The sequence below is a fragment of the Camelus dromedarius genome, chromosome 16 (assembly GCF_036321535.1).
Source record: "Camelus dromedarius isolate mCamDro1 chromosome 16, mCamDro1.pat, whole genome shotgun sequence".
Taxonomy (NCBI): Eukaryota; Metazoa; Chordata; class Mammalia; order Artiodactyla; family Camelidae; genus Camelus; species Camelus dromedarius.
Genome location: NC_087451.1, coordinates 18653254 through 18669330, shown reverse-complemented (window position 1 = coordinate 18669330; position 16077 = coordinate 18653254). Strand labels below are relative to the sequence as shown.

The window sequence follows — 16077 nt, the reverse complement described above, 5'->3', positions numbered from 1 at the left end:
GGGGGTTCCCTTGTAACTCACTCTTTGCTTTTCTCTTGCTGCCTTTAGGATCATTTCTCCATCCTTGACTCTGGTCATCTTGATTATGATATCTCTTGGTGTGGGTCTATTTGGGTTCTTCCTGTTTGGGACCCTCTGAGCTTCCTGTATTTGGATATCTGATTCCTTCTTTAAGTTTGGGAAGTTTTCAGTCATGAGTTCTTCAAAAACCTTTTCAGTCCCCTTTGATCTTTCTTCCCCTTCTGGGACCCCTATTGTGCGAAGATTGGCACACTTTATATTATCCCATAGGTCCCTTATGATATTTTCATTTGTTTTTATTTGTTTATCTTGTAGCTCTTCTGATTGGGTGCTTTCTGTTGTCCTGCTTTCTAGGTCACTAATTCGTTCCTCTGCATTATCTAGTCAGCATTGCACAGCCTTTAGATCATTCCTCATCTCAGTCAATGAGTTTATCCATTCTACTTGGCTCTTCTTTATAGTTTCAATTTCACTTTTGACATATTTTATATCTCTAAACACTATCTCTTTTAGTTCCTTCAGCACTTTGGTCACTCCTTTTTTGAAATCTTGATCTAGTAGGCTATCGATGTCTATTTCATTGATCGTTCTTTCAGGGGATTTCTCTTGTTCTTTTAATTGGGAATGGTTTCTCTGCTTCTTCATCGTGCTCCTACCTCTCTGGCACTGTGGTTTATGGAGTATCAGTTATCTATTGTGGTCCTTAAGGAGTTTATCTATCTAATGCCTATGTAGGAATAAGACTTAGGAAAAAAGAAGAAAAAATGAGAGTGGGAGAGAAAGAATTTTAAAAGAAGGGAGAAAAAAAGGTTTGAAAACAGTGTATAATGAATAATAGAAGAGCATGTTGAAGCAGAATAGCAATCGAGTTGAGACGTCCTTTTAAAACCTTTTAAAAAAGGGGAAAATATGAAAAGATGTGTTTGAAACCTGTGTGTAATCAATAACAGGACATCAAAACCCAACAGAAAGAAAAATGAATTAAGAAGTAAAAATTAAGAGGGTAACAGAAAATAAAACAGATAAAAACAGATTGTATAAAGGGGGGGGGGGTCGGTATTCTCCTGGAGACTGTGTGCTTTTAATGTGAAGTCTTTCTGTCTTCGCCCTGTTTTGGAAGCTCAGCTTGCCGTTACCAGAGGCCCTCCGTTAGCGCCCTCATCTGTGCTGCTCCCAGTGCCTGTCGGCAAGCAGGCCGCGCCCCCTCCCAGCACTGGGTCAGGTGCAGCTCTCCTTGGCTGTGGGCGGGCGGGTCACTGCCCCTCCCGATGCCGCAGTCAGAGGATGCCGACTGGCCGGGTAGGAGGGTGGGCGGCGCCCGCTCCCAGCAGCGCGGTCGGGGCTGCGTTCCCGCCCGCAAGGCGGTGGGCCGCCCGCCCCATCCCGGGCCGGTGGCTCCGCTGCCCTGTGCGGCTGCGCGCTCCGCCCCGGGTCGGCGCTCCGCAGGCGGGCTCGGGGAACACCGAGGGACAGCCCTGTCCCTGCTCCGGGCCAGAGCCCAGCTCCTTGTTTGTCTTGGGGGAGCAAGTTCTCTGAGGGACCAGGACGGAAGGATCCTACCTGCCTCGGGCTGTAGACAAGTCTCCGTCAGGCCCTTGAGGCTGCTGAGCCCTTCGGTGCGGATGCAGGTTGCGCCCCCGCCCGGGTGCTCAGCGCCGGAGGATTTGGTGGCTGTGCCTGAGGTCCGCCTCTCTTCCCCCGAAAACTTTCCGCGGGTTTTCAGAGATGGGGGTGTGCACCCTTCCCCCCAGGGCACATCAGCCGTGCTGTTTCATGGAGGGCCCGGGTTGTTCTGCCTTGTGCACCCACAGGCACGGCGCGCAGCCCCCTGCAGTCCCCCGGGGCCGCCTCCATGCCCCCGTTCCAGTCCCCCGTCCCCCGCCCAACTCGGGCAGCCCGGCCCTGCCCCCAGCTGCCAGGCCGCGTCTCGGGCTGGGTGTTGAGGGGACCCTCTGTGCCCGTTTAACTTAGTTCTGTCGGTCAAGGGCTGCTCTGTACAGATCCGAGCCTCGGAGGCTCCCCCTCCGTCCTGCTGGCCTCAGTTGGAGAGCGGAGATCCAGCGAGCGAGCGCGAGTCCTCCTTTGCCGCTCCCTCCCCGCGGGACCCATCCCGCTCTGCTTTCCCTTTTCTTCTTTTTTCCTTTTCTTCTACCAGATTTTTGGCGTCTCTATCTTTTGAAGAGGGCGATGTTCTATCGGAGTTCTGCAGATGCTCTGGTTGGCTGAGTGGGTCTGTGGATGTGAGTCCTGGTGCGTTTGTGGGAGAGGGTGAGCCACGAGCGTCCTTCTACTCTGCCATCTAATCTCTTCCTCAGATGTGAACCCTCTACATGAATTTTTAAAAGTTAAGCTAACTTTGTGTTTTTGAGATAGATCTAACTGGGTCATTTTATGCATCACTGAGTTCAATTTGTTAATATCTTGCAATTTTTACTGCTACGTCATTGAGAGAGGCCTATAATTTTCTTTTCTTAAGCTATCCTTCTCTGGTTTTGTCTAGAGGGTTAGAATTGCTCAGTTGAGTTATTAGCATACTATTCCTCATTTTGAGGGGCTAGTTTTTTGAAATATCTTATCTAAGATTGGAATTATCTTTTCCTAGAATACTTTGCAGAACTCATCTCTAAAATTTCTAGGTCTCTATGTACGTGTGTTCATAGCTCTTTTTGCTGTTGGCTTGTTAGCTTGTTTTGGAAGGAAGATTTCTAACTACTTGCTAGAATTCCTTAATAGCAGTAAGACTTTTGAGTTTTTCAATTTCTCCTTGAGCTAGATTTAATTCTACTTTATCTGGGACTTTTTTACATTTCATCAAAGTTATAGTCATTTAGAATTTACAATATTCTCTTATTTATCAATTATCCTCAGCAGCTGTCAGTATGATTCCTTTCATTGCTAACATCATTTATTCACACCTTCATCCTTTTATTCTTGATCAGTCTTGCCAAAAATTTCTCAATTTTATTGGTCTTCTCAAGGAACCAATTTTTGACTTTATTGATCCTGTCAACTGTCTTGTTTTCCCCAATATATTATCTTATACTTTAATATTCACTCTTTCATCCCCCCCCAAGTCTTTCATCGATTTTTCTCTTCCCCTTTTTCTAACTGTTCAGTTGGCTGCTTACCCCTCAAACTGTGTCCTTTACTGTGAACGGAAGAGAGAAATGGGGTGGTAACTGTAATGGGAAATGGAGTCAATATAGGGAATTTTTAAGATGGGGAAACTAACAGCTTGCCAGAGTTCTAATGAGAAAGGCCCGGCAGAAAAATAAAAATGAGTAACACACAAGGGAAACTGCTAGGATGGGATTTGGGGTGGGTAAGAGATTACTGGGACCTGTTACACAAACTTAGGGTTGGCCGTTACTAGGAATATGGATAGTTCATTGGTAGTAACAGGAGAAAACACAGAATACATGGACACAGATGCTGGCAGATGGATAGATGAGCTGATAGGAGTCATTGGAAGTTCTCTTTTTTTAAAAAAATATTGATATAATTGACATATAACATCATATTACTTCCAGGTGTACAACATGATTCAATAGTTGTATATGTTGCAAAATGATCACCACGAGAAGTCTAGTTAACATCTATCACCACACAAAGTTACAGTTCTTTCCTTTAGGATGACAGCTTTTAAGATCTATTCTCTTCGCAACTTTCAAATATACAATGCGGTACAATTAACTATTGTCACACGCTGTACAGAAGTTCTGCTTCAGTTTCCTCAGGGAAGGCAGAATCAAGGTCTACCACTGAGAATGAAGAGAGCAGAAGAGGGATTCTTTGAACTGACAGGAGAAGAACCAAATAGTGTCCAGGAGGCAGGAGAGTGGCTGAAACAGGAACAGATGGTAAAATTGCCAGACAACCCCGAGGGGTTCTTGAGATTAATGATCATAAATATGAAGTGTGATGAGTCATTGGTTTTGATTTTTTAACTGTCCACATTCAGCTGTAGGTGGAGGGTAAGGGGGATATGGATTAAACCATAGTCTGGTTTCGTTAATGAAATGAAAGAAGGATCAGGGAGCTAATGGTGCATTAAAGAAGTGATTATAAGGTTTGAATACACTGAAATTGAATCTTGGAAAGGAGAGAAATCAGAGGGACCACAAAATGATTGCTGGGTCAATAGACTGTAGGTCTCAGTAAGGCCAAAGACTGTAAGTTGAAGTAACACATTGTATCAGCTGGGAAGATGGGAGGGAGCAGCCATAGGGAAAGATGCCTGGAATGGTTATCACCTAGTGGATTCAGCTGTTGGTAAGGGTAACATCTAGGTTTGGTTGTGGGACTGAGTGACTGAGGTTGGGTAACAAGAAAGACCTCTGGATGTGAAGAAGCCAAAAAGCTGAGAAGACAGACTCTGGGGAAGATTTGTTTTAATTACCAGAAGGGACAATCGTAATATCAGGAATAATGACTGTGATCTAGAAGCTAAACTCTTTGAGGAATGAGTGGGGGAGGTGATTCTAGGATCGGCAGATCACTGCCACAAAGGGAAGTAGTAGTTGCCAGAAATCGATGAAGAGTTTCAGAACTGGTTTTTATGAAGGAGCAAGGGGAACGTCCTTGAAGTGATATCGAGGACCAAGGAAATATAACATGCTTCTGGGCTCAGTACCACAAGGGCAGAGGGAGAAAGAAAGTATCCAGCAGCGCTGAGGTTTTCAGGGGAAGCGGCATGCTTTCTGGAGAGTTGTATTTCATTCAGAGCAGCTGTCTAAGCGCTGGTCTCTCAGCCTCTAACTCTTCTGACTTTGGTTTCCTCATCTCCTGAGAGTGTCCTAGCTCAGCCATTTTACCTCCACGTGCATCTTTATATGCCCTAGTCAGTGTGTTTCTGCCAACCTGTAGCTGGGCATCCCTCAGATCACAGAAGAGGAGGATTGAATGCAAAGGTCAGTAGCCTGGTCCCCTAAGTGGGTGCGGCTGGGCCAGCACTCCTGGAACCTAGGTACCATGTGGAAGCCCCCACCCATCTGCGAGGATACGACAAAAAAGGGTATTGTAGGTTCACCGCTGTTTCCACCACGCCCATATGCTTAAAAGGATTAGTAAAAGCGGGACAGATAACCAAATATACTAAGACCAAGGGCCAGCTGGGAGGAAGACCCAAAGGATTAAGACCATGAACAAAGCAGTGTAGCAAAAGATAAATCTTAAAATGTAGAGACCAAAGGACCAACCTGAGGATTACTATTGTCACCTCAATATGAGAAGCCTACCTGGGATTGGGGCTGTGGGATGACAAAGGAAGGACAGATACAGAGAGTCTGAATCCTTAAAACGTCGGACACATTCGGTTTATCTGTGTCCCACAGCTTTCCACAAATATCGGAGGCAGTCTAAGTAAGGTTAATGTAATACAGTTAAGAAGGTAGAAACAGACACATACGATCCATTAAAAATCACCTATTGCTGCCAACCTCTCAACAACCCAGCTGGTCACTATCTCACCAAGCGGGAGGTGGAGCTTTAGCTCAGAACTCGCCTTCTTGGATGGATCATGAAAGGTAATGTGGGAAATCACAGACTCTCAGAATTTTTGCATTGGTCACTTAGAAACTCTTCTGGAGAAACTTTGTGAGATAAAGATTGGAAGAACTTGAAGACTGAGTTTCAGAAGAGAAGGAGCGACTGAGGGAGATTAAAAGATTGAGATTAGGCTAGAGAGAAGAAACATTGTTTTAAATTAGTGTAACAGTGGGACATGTATGTGAAGACAGTAAGCAGACAATTGGAAAAATTTGAGATCCAAATTAAACTACGAAGACTGAATGTGAGTCAAGGACTCAGTCTAGTCTTCCAGTCATTCCACCCTAATCTGCCAGGACAGTCTAGTATAAACATTCTTCTTTTTTCTGTTGTTTGTTTGTTTGTTTTGTTTGTTTGTTTTTGGTTTTTTTAATTTAATTTTCATTTTTTAATTATTTTTTAAAATTTTTTTATTGATTTATAATCATTTTACAATGTTGTGTCAAATTCCAGTGCAGAGCACAATTTTTCAGTTATACATGAGCATATATATATATATATTCATTGTCACATGTTTTTCTCTGTGAGCTACCATAAGATCTTGTATATATTTCCCTGCGCTGTACCGTATAATCTTGTTTATTTATTCTACAATTCAAAACACAAATAGACTCATAGACACAGAATACAAACTTGTGGTTGCCAAGGGGGAGGAGGGTGGGAAGGGACAAACATTCTACTTTTATTTTTTATTATTATTATTATTATTATTATTATTATTATTATTATTATTATTATTATTATTATTATTATTATTATTATTATTATTTTGGCCTTAAGCGGGAGGTAATTAGGTTTATTTGTTTCAGAGGCGGTAACGGGGATTGAACCCAGGACCTTGTGCATGCTAAGCATGCGTTCTGCCACTTGAACTATACCCTCCCCCCAGTATAACCATTCTTCTCTTACTGGGATAATCTGCCCAGGCATCACTGAACATGAGGGGCTTACTGCTGTCTCTAACTCTTTTAACGGTAATTCCCATTTGGACTACACACCCCTAATTTTCCCATCGATCGTCTCTCTCCCCTCCTTTTACAGCAGGCCCAAAACACCTTCAGGCACCTCGGCCACATGTCTTTGATCTGACTTTGATCAGCGCTTACCTCTTACTCCATCTGTGGGGCTGCACTGTTGCACAAGTCCAGAGTGGGTGCTCACACTGGCTTCTGTGAATGGTTTCCACTGCAGTCGTGTGACATAATTGGTGGCCATCTGTAAACAGTAAGAGGACGGGTCAAGAGTTCTAGTGCCAAGTCTTCTCTTGAAGCTAGAAGCTCTGGTCTAGAGGTCACCCAAATGGTGACAGAAGTCTCTCCCTCTTCTCTCTCAATAGCCCAAGAGCAGCTCCTGTTATTCCATCACAGCCCGCTAGAGGGCTCTCTATTTAAACCGCGAGCAATAAACGGAGGAATTAAAACGTGTGGTCCTAGAATGTCTCATCTCTAGACCAGCTGGGTTACATTTTCCACTTTGTGTTCTGGCTGAAATAAAAGCAATAATTCCAATTACTTCACAAAGAGGGCTTGTGACACTTTTACCTCGATACGATGCTACAGCATGGACACTAGACCTGTGAGGTAATCGTGAGGTTCAGACAGCAGGCTCTGTAACTTACCCGGAGTCCTAGAGCGCTCTGTCTTTTCAGTCCTTGCTGCAGAGTTACGACGTTGTTTTGTTTTTTAAAAACTTATGCTGTATAAGGAATGTTTCTTTTATTCATTCTAAATATGCTTTAGTTTTACTCTCTCACTTGATAAAAACAATAAAGCTTGTCTGAGATTTGCTTTATTCTATTGGTTTTCTTTTTAAATGTTATGTGTATTCTTGTTTCCCCATGTCCTACCTTATCCATTTGTATGACTAGCTTCCTCCTACTCTCTTTATGTTTAAATTATGCTGCTTTTTCCAATTCTTAAAAATTAAATACTTAAGTAGCTGAGAAGATGTAATATAGAAATAACTGGTGTTGTGGAAGGAAAGTATGGTGATTACAGACAAAAGGTAATATTTAAACCAATACTGGTTAACAGTATTCTAGAACAAACGAAGCATCAAAACCCACAGGTCAGTGACTCCCAAGCAGAAAGAATGAACATGAATTCATAAGCAGAAACATCAGGCTAAACTTCAGAATATCACAGATGAAAAGGTCTTGAAAGCAGCCAGAAAGAAATGAAAGGTCACGAACAAGGCAACAGTTAGCATGACAACAAGTCTCAGTGGCAACAATGGAGGCCAGAAAACAATGGAATCAGGCATTTGTCATATTGAAAGAAAGCGCTGCTGTACACCAGATAGTGACACAATATGTAAACTGGCTATACTTCCATAAATATATATTATAAAAAATGAAAGCAAGCAAGCATTGGTGAACCAAGAAATGTCAACCCAGCAAAACTCAAAAGTGTTTTCGAAATTAAAAAAGTAATAATAATGAGGAAATTTACTTCTAAACTTATGCTTTAAAAAAAAAGTCTGAGAACGTGCTCCAAAAAACAAGGAAAATAACCCCATAAGACTTATCTGAGATGCAAGAATATAGTATCATGTCAGGAAATCAAAACAAACACTGCCAGATTAGAATGATCATACTTTATAATTTGCAGAGTTACTACTCTTTTAACGGCGTCCGGGGTCCTCTCTCTCTCCCTGAAGGCAACTATAAAGCTCTGGGTTAAACGTACGGAGCAGCCCTTTAAGGGCTCTGAAAAGTGGTACCAACATGCGGGTTAGGGGGACACACCAGAGTGCAAACTGGCAGGAAGTTTACCATTTTTTTTCCCTCCAGTAGCCCCTAGGCTGACTTCAAGGCAGCCCAAAACCTGGACGTGTACATCAGCGTGGACAGAGGGAGCTTGAGGGGAAGCTCCCAGTTCTGGCCTAGAGAGTGGGGAAGGGTTCCCCTGGAAATGACAACAGTGGCAGCAGGGACCTGCAGGTACTTACAACTCTGAAGAAGGGGGAACTTTCCTCTCCAATCAGAAGAGGTGTGGCCCCAAGAGGATGGGAGGGAAAAAACCCCACGGATTAGTTTCCTCTCTCTTCTCTTGCTGCTTGAACCCAGTTGAGGGCACAATTGCAACATGTGTACAGCAGAGCAGGGTAAATGAAGCCCCAACTTTCTACCTGGCAGACCACAAAGGGAAAATCAAGGGAATCAGAAAGCACTGGAGATGTCACAGACAGGGAAGAACTTAGGAAAGGAACCCCAAAATGTTGTTTATGGACTCCTGGGATCACTCCTGAACTGCACAAGCAACGATCAGTTGACAAACAGATTCAGAGAACTGAACAAGTCAACAGACAGAGAAGTGAATTAAGAGACAGGCTACCACCCGAGTTCCAGACTGGCCACTGGGTGGCACCCACATGGGACAGATCCCAATAGCACTGCAAAGGCTTGGAAAACAACTGGCGTTGAAACCACAGCCACAGAGGGCTGACTGGAGCTTGTGACCTGAACCGAACCAGCTCAGTTGCCTGAGAAAACAAAAACACCAGCATACTCTACGGGACCTACAAAAAGATTGAGGCTCATACCGTAATATTCAACATACCCAGGTGATACTCCAAAATTGCCCATATTATGAAGAAGCAGGAATCTCTCAGCTCACATGAGGAGAGACAGTGGGCACCTCAGTGAAGGTGCTGGGACCGGTGCTGGGATTATTTGACAGAGACGTTAAAGGAGTGATTATAAAAGACTCCAACAAGTAAGGGCAAACACTGTTGAGAAGAAGGCAAGATAGAAAATCTTGTGGAATAAGCAGAAAATACAAAGAAGAACCCAATGAATATTTTACAACTAAAAATTTGAATGAGTAACCATTTTTTTTAAAAAATTCACTGAATGAACTCAACCACAGAATGGAACTGACAAAGGAAGGATTCAGTGAATCTGAGTATAGGAACTATGCAACTTGAACAACATAGAGGAAAAAGGCTTGGAAGAAAGTGCACAGAGCTTCAAGGACACGTAGGACAAAACTAAAAGGTCTAACACGCATGTCATCAGAGCCACAGAAGAACAGGAAAGAGAGTGTGATACAGGAAAAAAAAAACCTTTTTACAAAAGAAATAATGGTTAAAAGCTTCTCAAATTTTGTAAAAGACAAACACTCACAGACTCAAAAAGCTCAGCAAGTCACCAACAGGATAAAAAACAAAGACTCATCTCCCAGGCACATCACAACCAAACCAATGAAAACTAAACACAAAGCAAAAAATCTTCAAAGCAGCCAGGGAAAAGCCACATTTCCTGTAGAGAAACAATAATTCAAAAAACTGTGGCTTCTCATCAGAAATAATGGGGGCCAGAATAAAGCGGGATAATATTCTTTTAAGTGCTGAGGGGGAATAAAAACTGTTAATTCAGAATTCTATATCCAGCAAAAGTACCCTGGAGGAATGATGATGAAATAAAGACATTATCAGATGAAGGAAAACTAAGAGAATCCATCACCAGCAGACCTGCTCCAGAAGACCCGTAACAAGAAGTTATTCAAACAGAAGAGAAATGAGATGAGCAGGAAACTTAAACCGCTGGGAATAAAGGAAGAACAACAGAAGTTTTAAAGATCCTTTCCTCATGAATTATTAAATATACTTGACGGTTGACAGCAAATACTATATATGACATTAGTAATGGGCTTTAATACGTACAGACCTGATAGAACAGGCTGACTTCTGATTCCATCTGCTCCCCGCTCTGAAAACAGCTGCCTCTCCCTCTGCTCAGCAAGTCTTTTCTCGGCCACGTGGCTTCTGCTTTTTTGGAATTGTTTCCTTTGGCCATCTTGGCCTCTCCGGCTCCTCTCCATCTTGGCTGCTGTGGCTCACCGCCTGATTCGCTGTGTTTTCCACACCACCACCTCCACACACATACACGCGCTCACACTCACACACACACATCGTAGAGACTGGCCCTGCCCCTTCTGGTCTGAACAGTCGTTCCACTCAGGTTTACCTCCTCGGCTGCCAGACAGCTAACGACTTGTCTGTTTGGGGTCCCTGCGGCTGAACAGCAGTTTCATTTTGTGTAAAGCAAGGTCACCCATAGCTTCCCCTCAGCAAGGGCCGCGGATGGGGCGTGTTTCCTTACAAGGGGGTGGCAGGCAGGAACACTGCCACGGGGGGTGCGGCCGCACTAAACTGTCAGTCCGAGAACCAGGCCCCACACTTGCACCCCTCTAAGCCTCTATATGGCCTGTTCCTTCTTCCTGGAATGTCTTTTCCTTCCTCTTGCCTAGAAAACTTTAAAACTCAGCACAAGGCCTGAGCAAGTCACTCCCTCTCCCCCCGAGTCCTTGTTGCCCTTACATCCAACTTCTATTCAGGCTTGTAAGATGCTGCTGGACACTCTGGCCTTGCATTTGTCTCCCCAGCCAGACAGCAAGCTCCCAAGGGAGGGGGACAGGAGACGTTCATTGTTGCATTCCCGCTACCAGACACGTTCATCTATGCATTCTGTCATTCATTCAACAAAGATTAATGACACGCCCACTGTGCGTCAGTCACTGCACCGGGCACCGGGCTGCAGCTGTGAACAAGGCAGGTAGAGTCTCCGCGCCCTTGGAGAGGCACGTGGGCTGCACCGTCTGGCCCATCGCAAACGTTCAGTAACTTAAATTGACGCTGGGCTGCACGTGCTTGTACTTCCTCTGCCAAGGATTCCTTTGGCCTTTCCCAGACATCAAAGCTCCTACATTTGCAACGCAGCGGACGGTTAAGTGGGCCACGAAGTATTCTGGTATAATCCCAAGGGGCACCTCAAACTTGATTCGTCGAAAACCAAGTTGATCCTATTTCCCAATCCTTCTGCTCCTTGTATCTCCTACATCTCAGTAAATGACTTCATCGCACACCTAGCTGCCCCAGCGAGAACCTGGGAGTCACACTGGATCCTGCGCTCTGTCTCTCTCACCAGCAGTTGCACAGTCTTGATGATTCCACTTCCTCAGCATCGCCTTCACCCCCCCCACCCCCGCCCCCACCTCCATTCCTGCTAACCCTGCCTTGTTGCTGGCCCTTATCACCTCTCACCAGCTCTGCGAAGAACTCTTCTCGCGGGCCTGCTGTTTCCTTTGCAACCACATCACTTACCTCCTCCTGGCCCCAACCGCATGAATTCCCCTGAAATGTCACCAGCTCCCTGAGACTCTGGCTGCCTAAGTGCCCAGAATGCCAACCCTCGCCCCGACTCTCCTGTTCCCACCAGCCTGGCAGATGCCTACTCAGATTTCAAGACTCAGTTTACGTTGCTCCCCCGAGAAGTCTTTTCTGTCTCCCCAAGGTAAGCCAACCCCTCCCTGCGTTATGCTGCACACGCTGTACAGGACTCATCTGCAGAGTAACATGCGGGTACACTTATTTTTAAATCTTTTTGTTTCCCTCGCCAGACTAGGAGCTCCTTCAGGGCAAAACCTCTGTATTCTAGGTACCTGGAGTATAATAGGTGCTCAATAAACACTTTTTGAGTGAATCTAATAAATAAACACAATACTTTCTTAACTTTATCCTTCTTTTTCTGTGAAAGAGGCAACCAGGCCTTCCACCAGCTGCTTCTTTGAGAACCTGAAGACTTGAATGAAGTCATTCATGGTTTGCCTGCCATACAGAGCTGAGAGGGCCAACTCCACCAAATCTACCTCCCCTAAGGACCATCTGGGCCCTCACACACTCACCTCCTGACCACACCTGCACGGGGCCTCCATCCTGGGTCCCACCAAACACAGGTAGGCGTGTGATCTTTACTCAATCTCATGCTCTAATCCTTCATTCCCAAACACCCATTCGCACCTCTCTTTCAATCTCTTCCCTTCGTCCTTGGCCACAATTTTATTCCTCATCTCTTCCTGTAATAGCCCTCTTCTTTATCCCCCAAACTTTATCTTCTTTCTCTCCACATCGTCGACCTAACCATCCTATCCCTAAGCATAATCATTGCGCGTGAAAGCTACTGAGCATCTACGATGCCCAGGCCCTGTGTCGGGCACTGAGGGTAAACCGGGGAATGAAGCATCGTCTCTGCGCACGGGAAACTCGGGGAGGCCAAACGTGCATCTGAAGAGATAATAGGGAAATACCGGTCTAGGCTGTCATTAACCAGTGTCCTCGGGCTGTGGAAGGGACAGTACCGCGGACAGTGGAGATGATCAGAAAATTCCCCTTGGAGGAGACAGGGCTTGATTTGGTTTTGAACTAGGAAGAAAAGTTCTTGGACAAGTTCAGGAAAATGCAATCAGAATTTCAGACTGAGTTAGTGGCGTGAGCAAAGATCCAGGAGTCAACAGGTACAAGGGGTTTTAAGAGAATAATAATTAAAATTGTTGGGGCTGGAATGGAAAGGAGGTGTAGAGAAGTCATGGAGATGAGACTGGAAAGATCGTTTGGGGTGGGACTGCGAGAGGCATAATCGCCAGGCTGAGGCGCTGGGACAGTGGCAGGGAAGCAAGAAGGTCAGGGGTTCTATGTTGAGAGGGAGGAGAAAATTAAGACATAAATCATACTTTATACAGGATGACATGGCAGCTACGGGGACGTGGATTACAGCAGGGAGAGGCTTGTGGCAGGATGATTGTCATGGTGTAGGTGGTGAAAATAGAAACTGAAAACATGGGATAGAGGAGAAGGATACGGCAGGAGGAACAATCAGACCAAAGCCAGGGTTTTGAGCACATGATTTTAGGGTCTATAAATGACAAAAACCAGGAAAGCTGAAAGCAGGAGCCCTTTTGAGACACATGGCTGACTTTGACCATAGACAAGGTCAAGTGCGAGGTGGAGGGTAAGAGATCGAGGGACAGACGTCCGGCAGGTGGTAGGTGACACGGACTTGGAACTCGTGAGATAAGTCAGGTGTTGAAGGGGCGACTGGGGAGTCATCTGCTTGGAAGGGATCTTCAGGAGCAAAGAAGCTAGTGGGAAGAACAGAAAGCCAAGGACTGAGCCTTGAGGCCCACCTCCTCTTAGGAGTGAGGAAGCAAAACGAGAAAGCTCACGTGGGGGTTAGAAGGGGAACCAGCCCAGGGACCAAGAAGCCGAAGGCAGAGAAAGATTCCAGGCTTAGGGAGGGAGCTGCTGCCCGGTGTGAATGGAATTTCATAGTATCCATGTTTTGTACGCATTACAAACAGTGTCAAAGGCCATACCCCAAATTATTAGGATCAGTTACCTCTCCAAAATGAAAAAGAATGGAAGACTTTCCCTTCTGTTCGGCATGAATTTTGACAATTAATTGCCATTACCTTTATAATTACCACTCACTCCCACACTCGCCAAAAGCACTTTTCTCTCCCACATCTATCTGTCTTTCCAGCCATTCCTCTTAGCTTCTCAGCCAGTGTCCTCACCTCTCCCCAGCACAAATCTCCCCACTCCAGCCGTTACACTCTGCTCTCATTTCCTCAACGTGTTGATTAGCTACTCTTTGCAGGGGGAGGGTAAATGGTCCCGGGGGGTAAACATAAAAAGAGAGCTTGTTTCTGCCTCTAAGTTTTGTTTATGGTGGTCCCCTTCCAGTTGCTGCCCACCTACTTGTTGTTTCCACCTTTACTGACAGCTCTACAGGGAGCGCTCCAAGACGACAACTGTCTGGCTTTGACTGCAGCTTTACTCTCATCTCCCACATCTTGATACTTACTAGCCATAATAAGAACAATCATACGGTGATATCTCACCTCTGGATGATGCAAGTTCAACACAGCACTCTCACGTGCGTTATTTCATTTGAGCCTCACCTAGGAAGTAGGCGTGACACATGTTCCCCATGTGACAAACGAAGAAACTAAGGCTCAAATAGACTACCAGCTTCACAGCCTGCACGTGGTAAAACAGGAATGAAACTGCAGAATTTCTCAGTCCCCTTTCAGTGCTTTCTATGTAACAGCTCCTTGTTTACACAGTGTTACTTCTTTCGTATTATCATGTCTTCTTGGCTACGTGCCTTCATCTTTTTACTCAACTGGTAAAAGTAATAATAATAAATGACAGTACATTAAGACGAGGACTCCATCTTCTCATGTGACTGAAGCTTTGTTCTCAGACTGAAGCACTACCACTTTTATTATAACTTTGGCTCTTTTATGCCTTGTTGGTTTTACACACACACCCCATGTGTAATGACCAAATCCTAGAATCGTTCCTATTTCAGTGTCTCCTAAATTCCCTCCTCCATTCTCACCACTAAACCCACCTCTTCTTTCTTCAAAAGAAGGGTTTATTCAAAGGGGGGTTATTATATTTGTGAGAGGAGGGTAATTATTTTCTCAGATTTCTATGCTAAAAACAATCATAAAGAAAATAATATACATAAAGCTGAAGATTTGGTAACTACTATACGATGTGCCCTCCTGACATTAAAAACATAAACCCAGAAATTATGCAAAAACAATTCTCAAACACTGGAAAACAGGTAAGTGCAGAGCTGTGAAGGGAAACGAATGAGATGGCATCTATGACTGCCCAGCCTTCCTGCCCAGAGGAAATGTCTAGACTGCAGCACAGGTAGGGGAATCTCAAAAGAGCTCCACTGAATTGAGGAAGCAGAGATCAGAGCTCACGGAGGCTTGGGCAGAATCAGGGGGCAGAACACCAGAAAGGAGGGATACACACAGAGAAGGAGCTTGAGAAATTCACACGGGCGGGCTCAACGCCAATCAGACCAAGGGTGAAGGTCCATGAGGCTAGGCAAATACCTGCCAGAAAGAGAACTGTTCCTCGTGGATTTGTGAGTCTAAGGTTCCCTGGACTCACACAGGGTGGAAATTCTTCAAGTGCCCAGCCTCCCGCGTGGAGACCTCATTCAATTCAATACATGGGGCATTTAGCAAGGAGCCCAGGCAAGTCTCCGACAGCAGTGGGGCTAAGTTAGCCTTGAGTACAGGCTGCTCTATATTCTCAAATAAATTAACCATGTGCCAGAATAAATTCCAACACTCTTTAAAGGGATACAACTGTTAAAAACAAGACAACAGACCCAAAATGGAGCTGCTTAGTCTAAGTTCCATGTCACCAAGCTGAGACTTCATTATTACAGTTTCGGCTCCCTCAGCAATGGAATTGAAGCAGTCAGTCTAGAATCACGTGATCAGCATGAGTTGGGTCACCTGCCTGAAAGACCCGTGCCATCCCCTCAAGGAAAGTAACTTTGCAATAACTGACCCACTTTTTCGCCTAGTATAACTCCCCTGTCCCTGCTCCTTTCTGCCTATATACGTCTTTCATTTTGTACAGCTCCCCGGAGCTCCCTTCTGTCTGCTAGACTAGGTGTTACTTGATTTGGATGGATTTTTGCCAGAATAAACTGTGAAAAATTTAATATGCATCAGTTCCTCTTTGCATATTAAGAAAATGAAGCATTCAAGGACACAGAAGTCACAATATCTGGCATCCAGTCAAAAATTACTAGCAGTGCAATAAAACAACGAAATGTGACTCACAAGCAGTAGAAAATCCAGTCAACAGAAACAGGCCAGATATACCAGAGATGATGCAATTGATAGACAA

General features: G+C 44.8%; 1 long non-coding RNA gene across 1 annotated transcript; it reads left to right on the top strand.

Moving 5' to 3' along the window:
- Nucleotides 1-11649: 11649 nt before the first annotated feature.
- On the top strand, nucleotides 11650-14662 carry LOC135323216 (uncharacterized). The gene is made up of 3 exons (XR_010384475.1): nucleotides 11650-11863; nucleotides 12107-12305; nucleotides 14092-14662. It is a non-coding gene; the product is annotated as an uncharacterized LOC135323216 (long non-coding RNA).
- Nucleotides 14663-16077: the final 1415 nt, after the last annotated feature.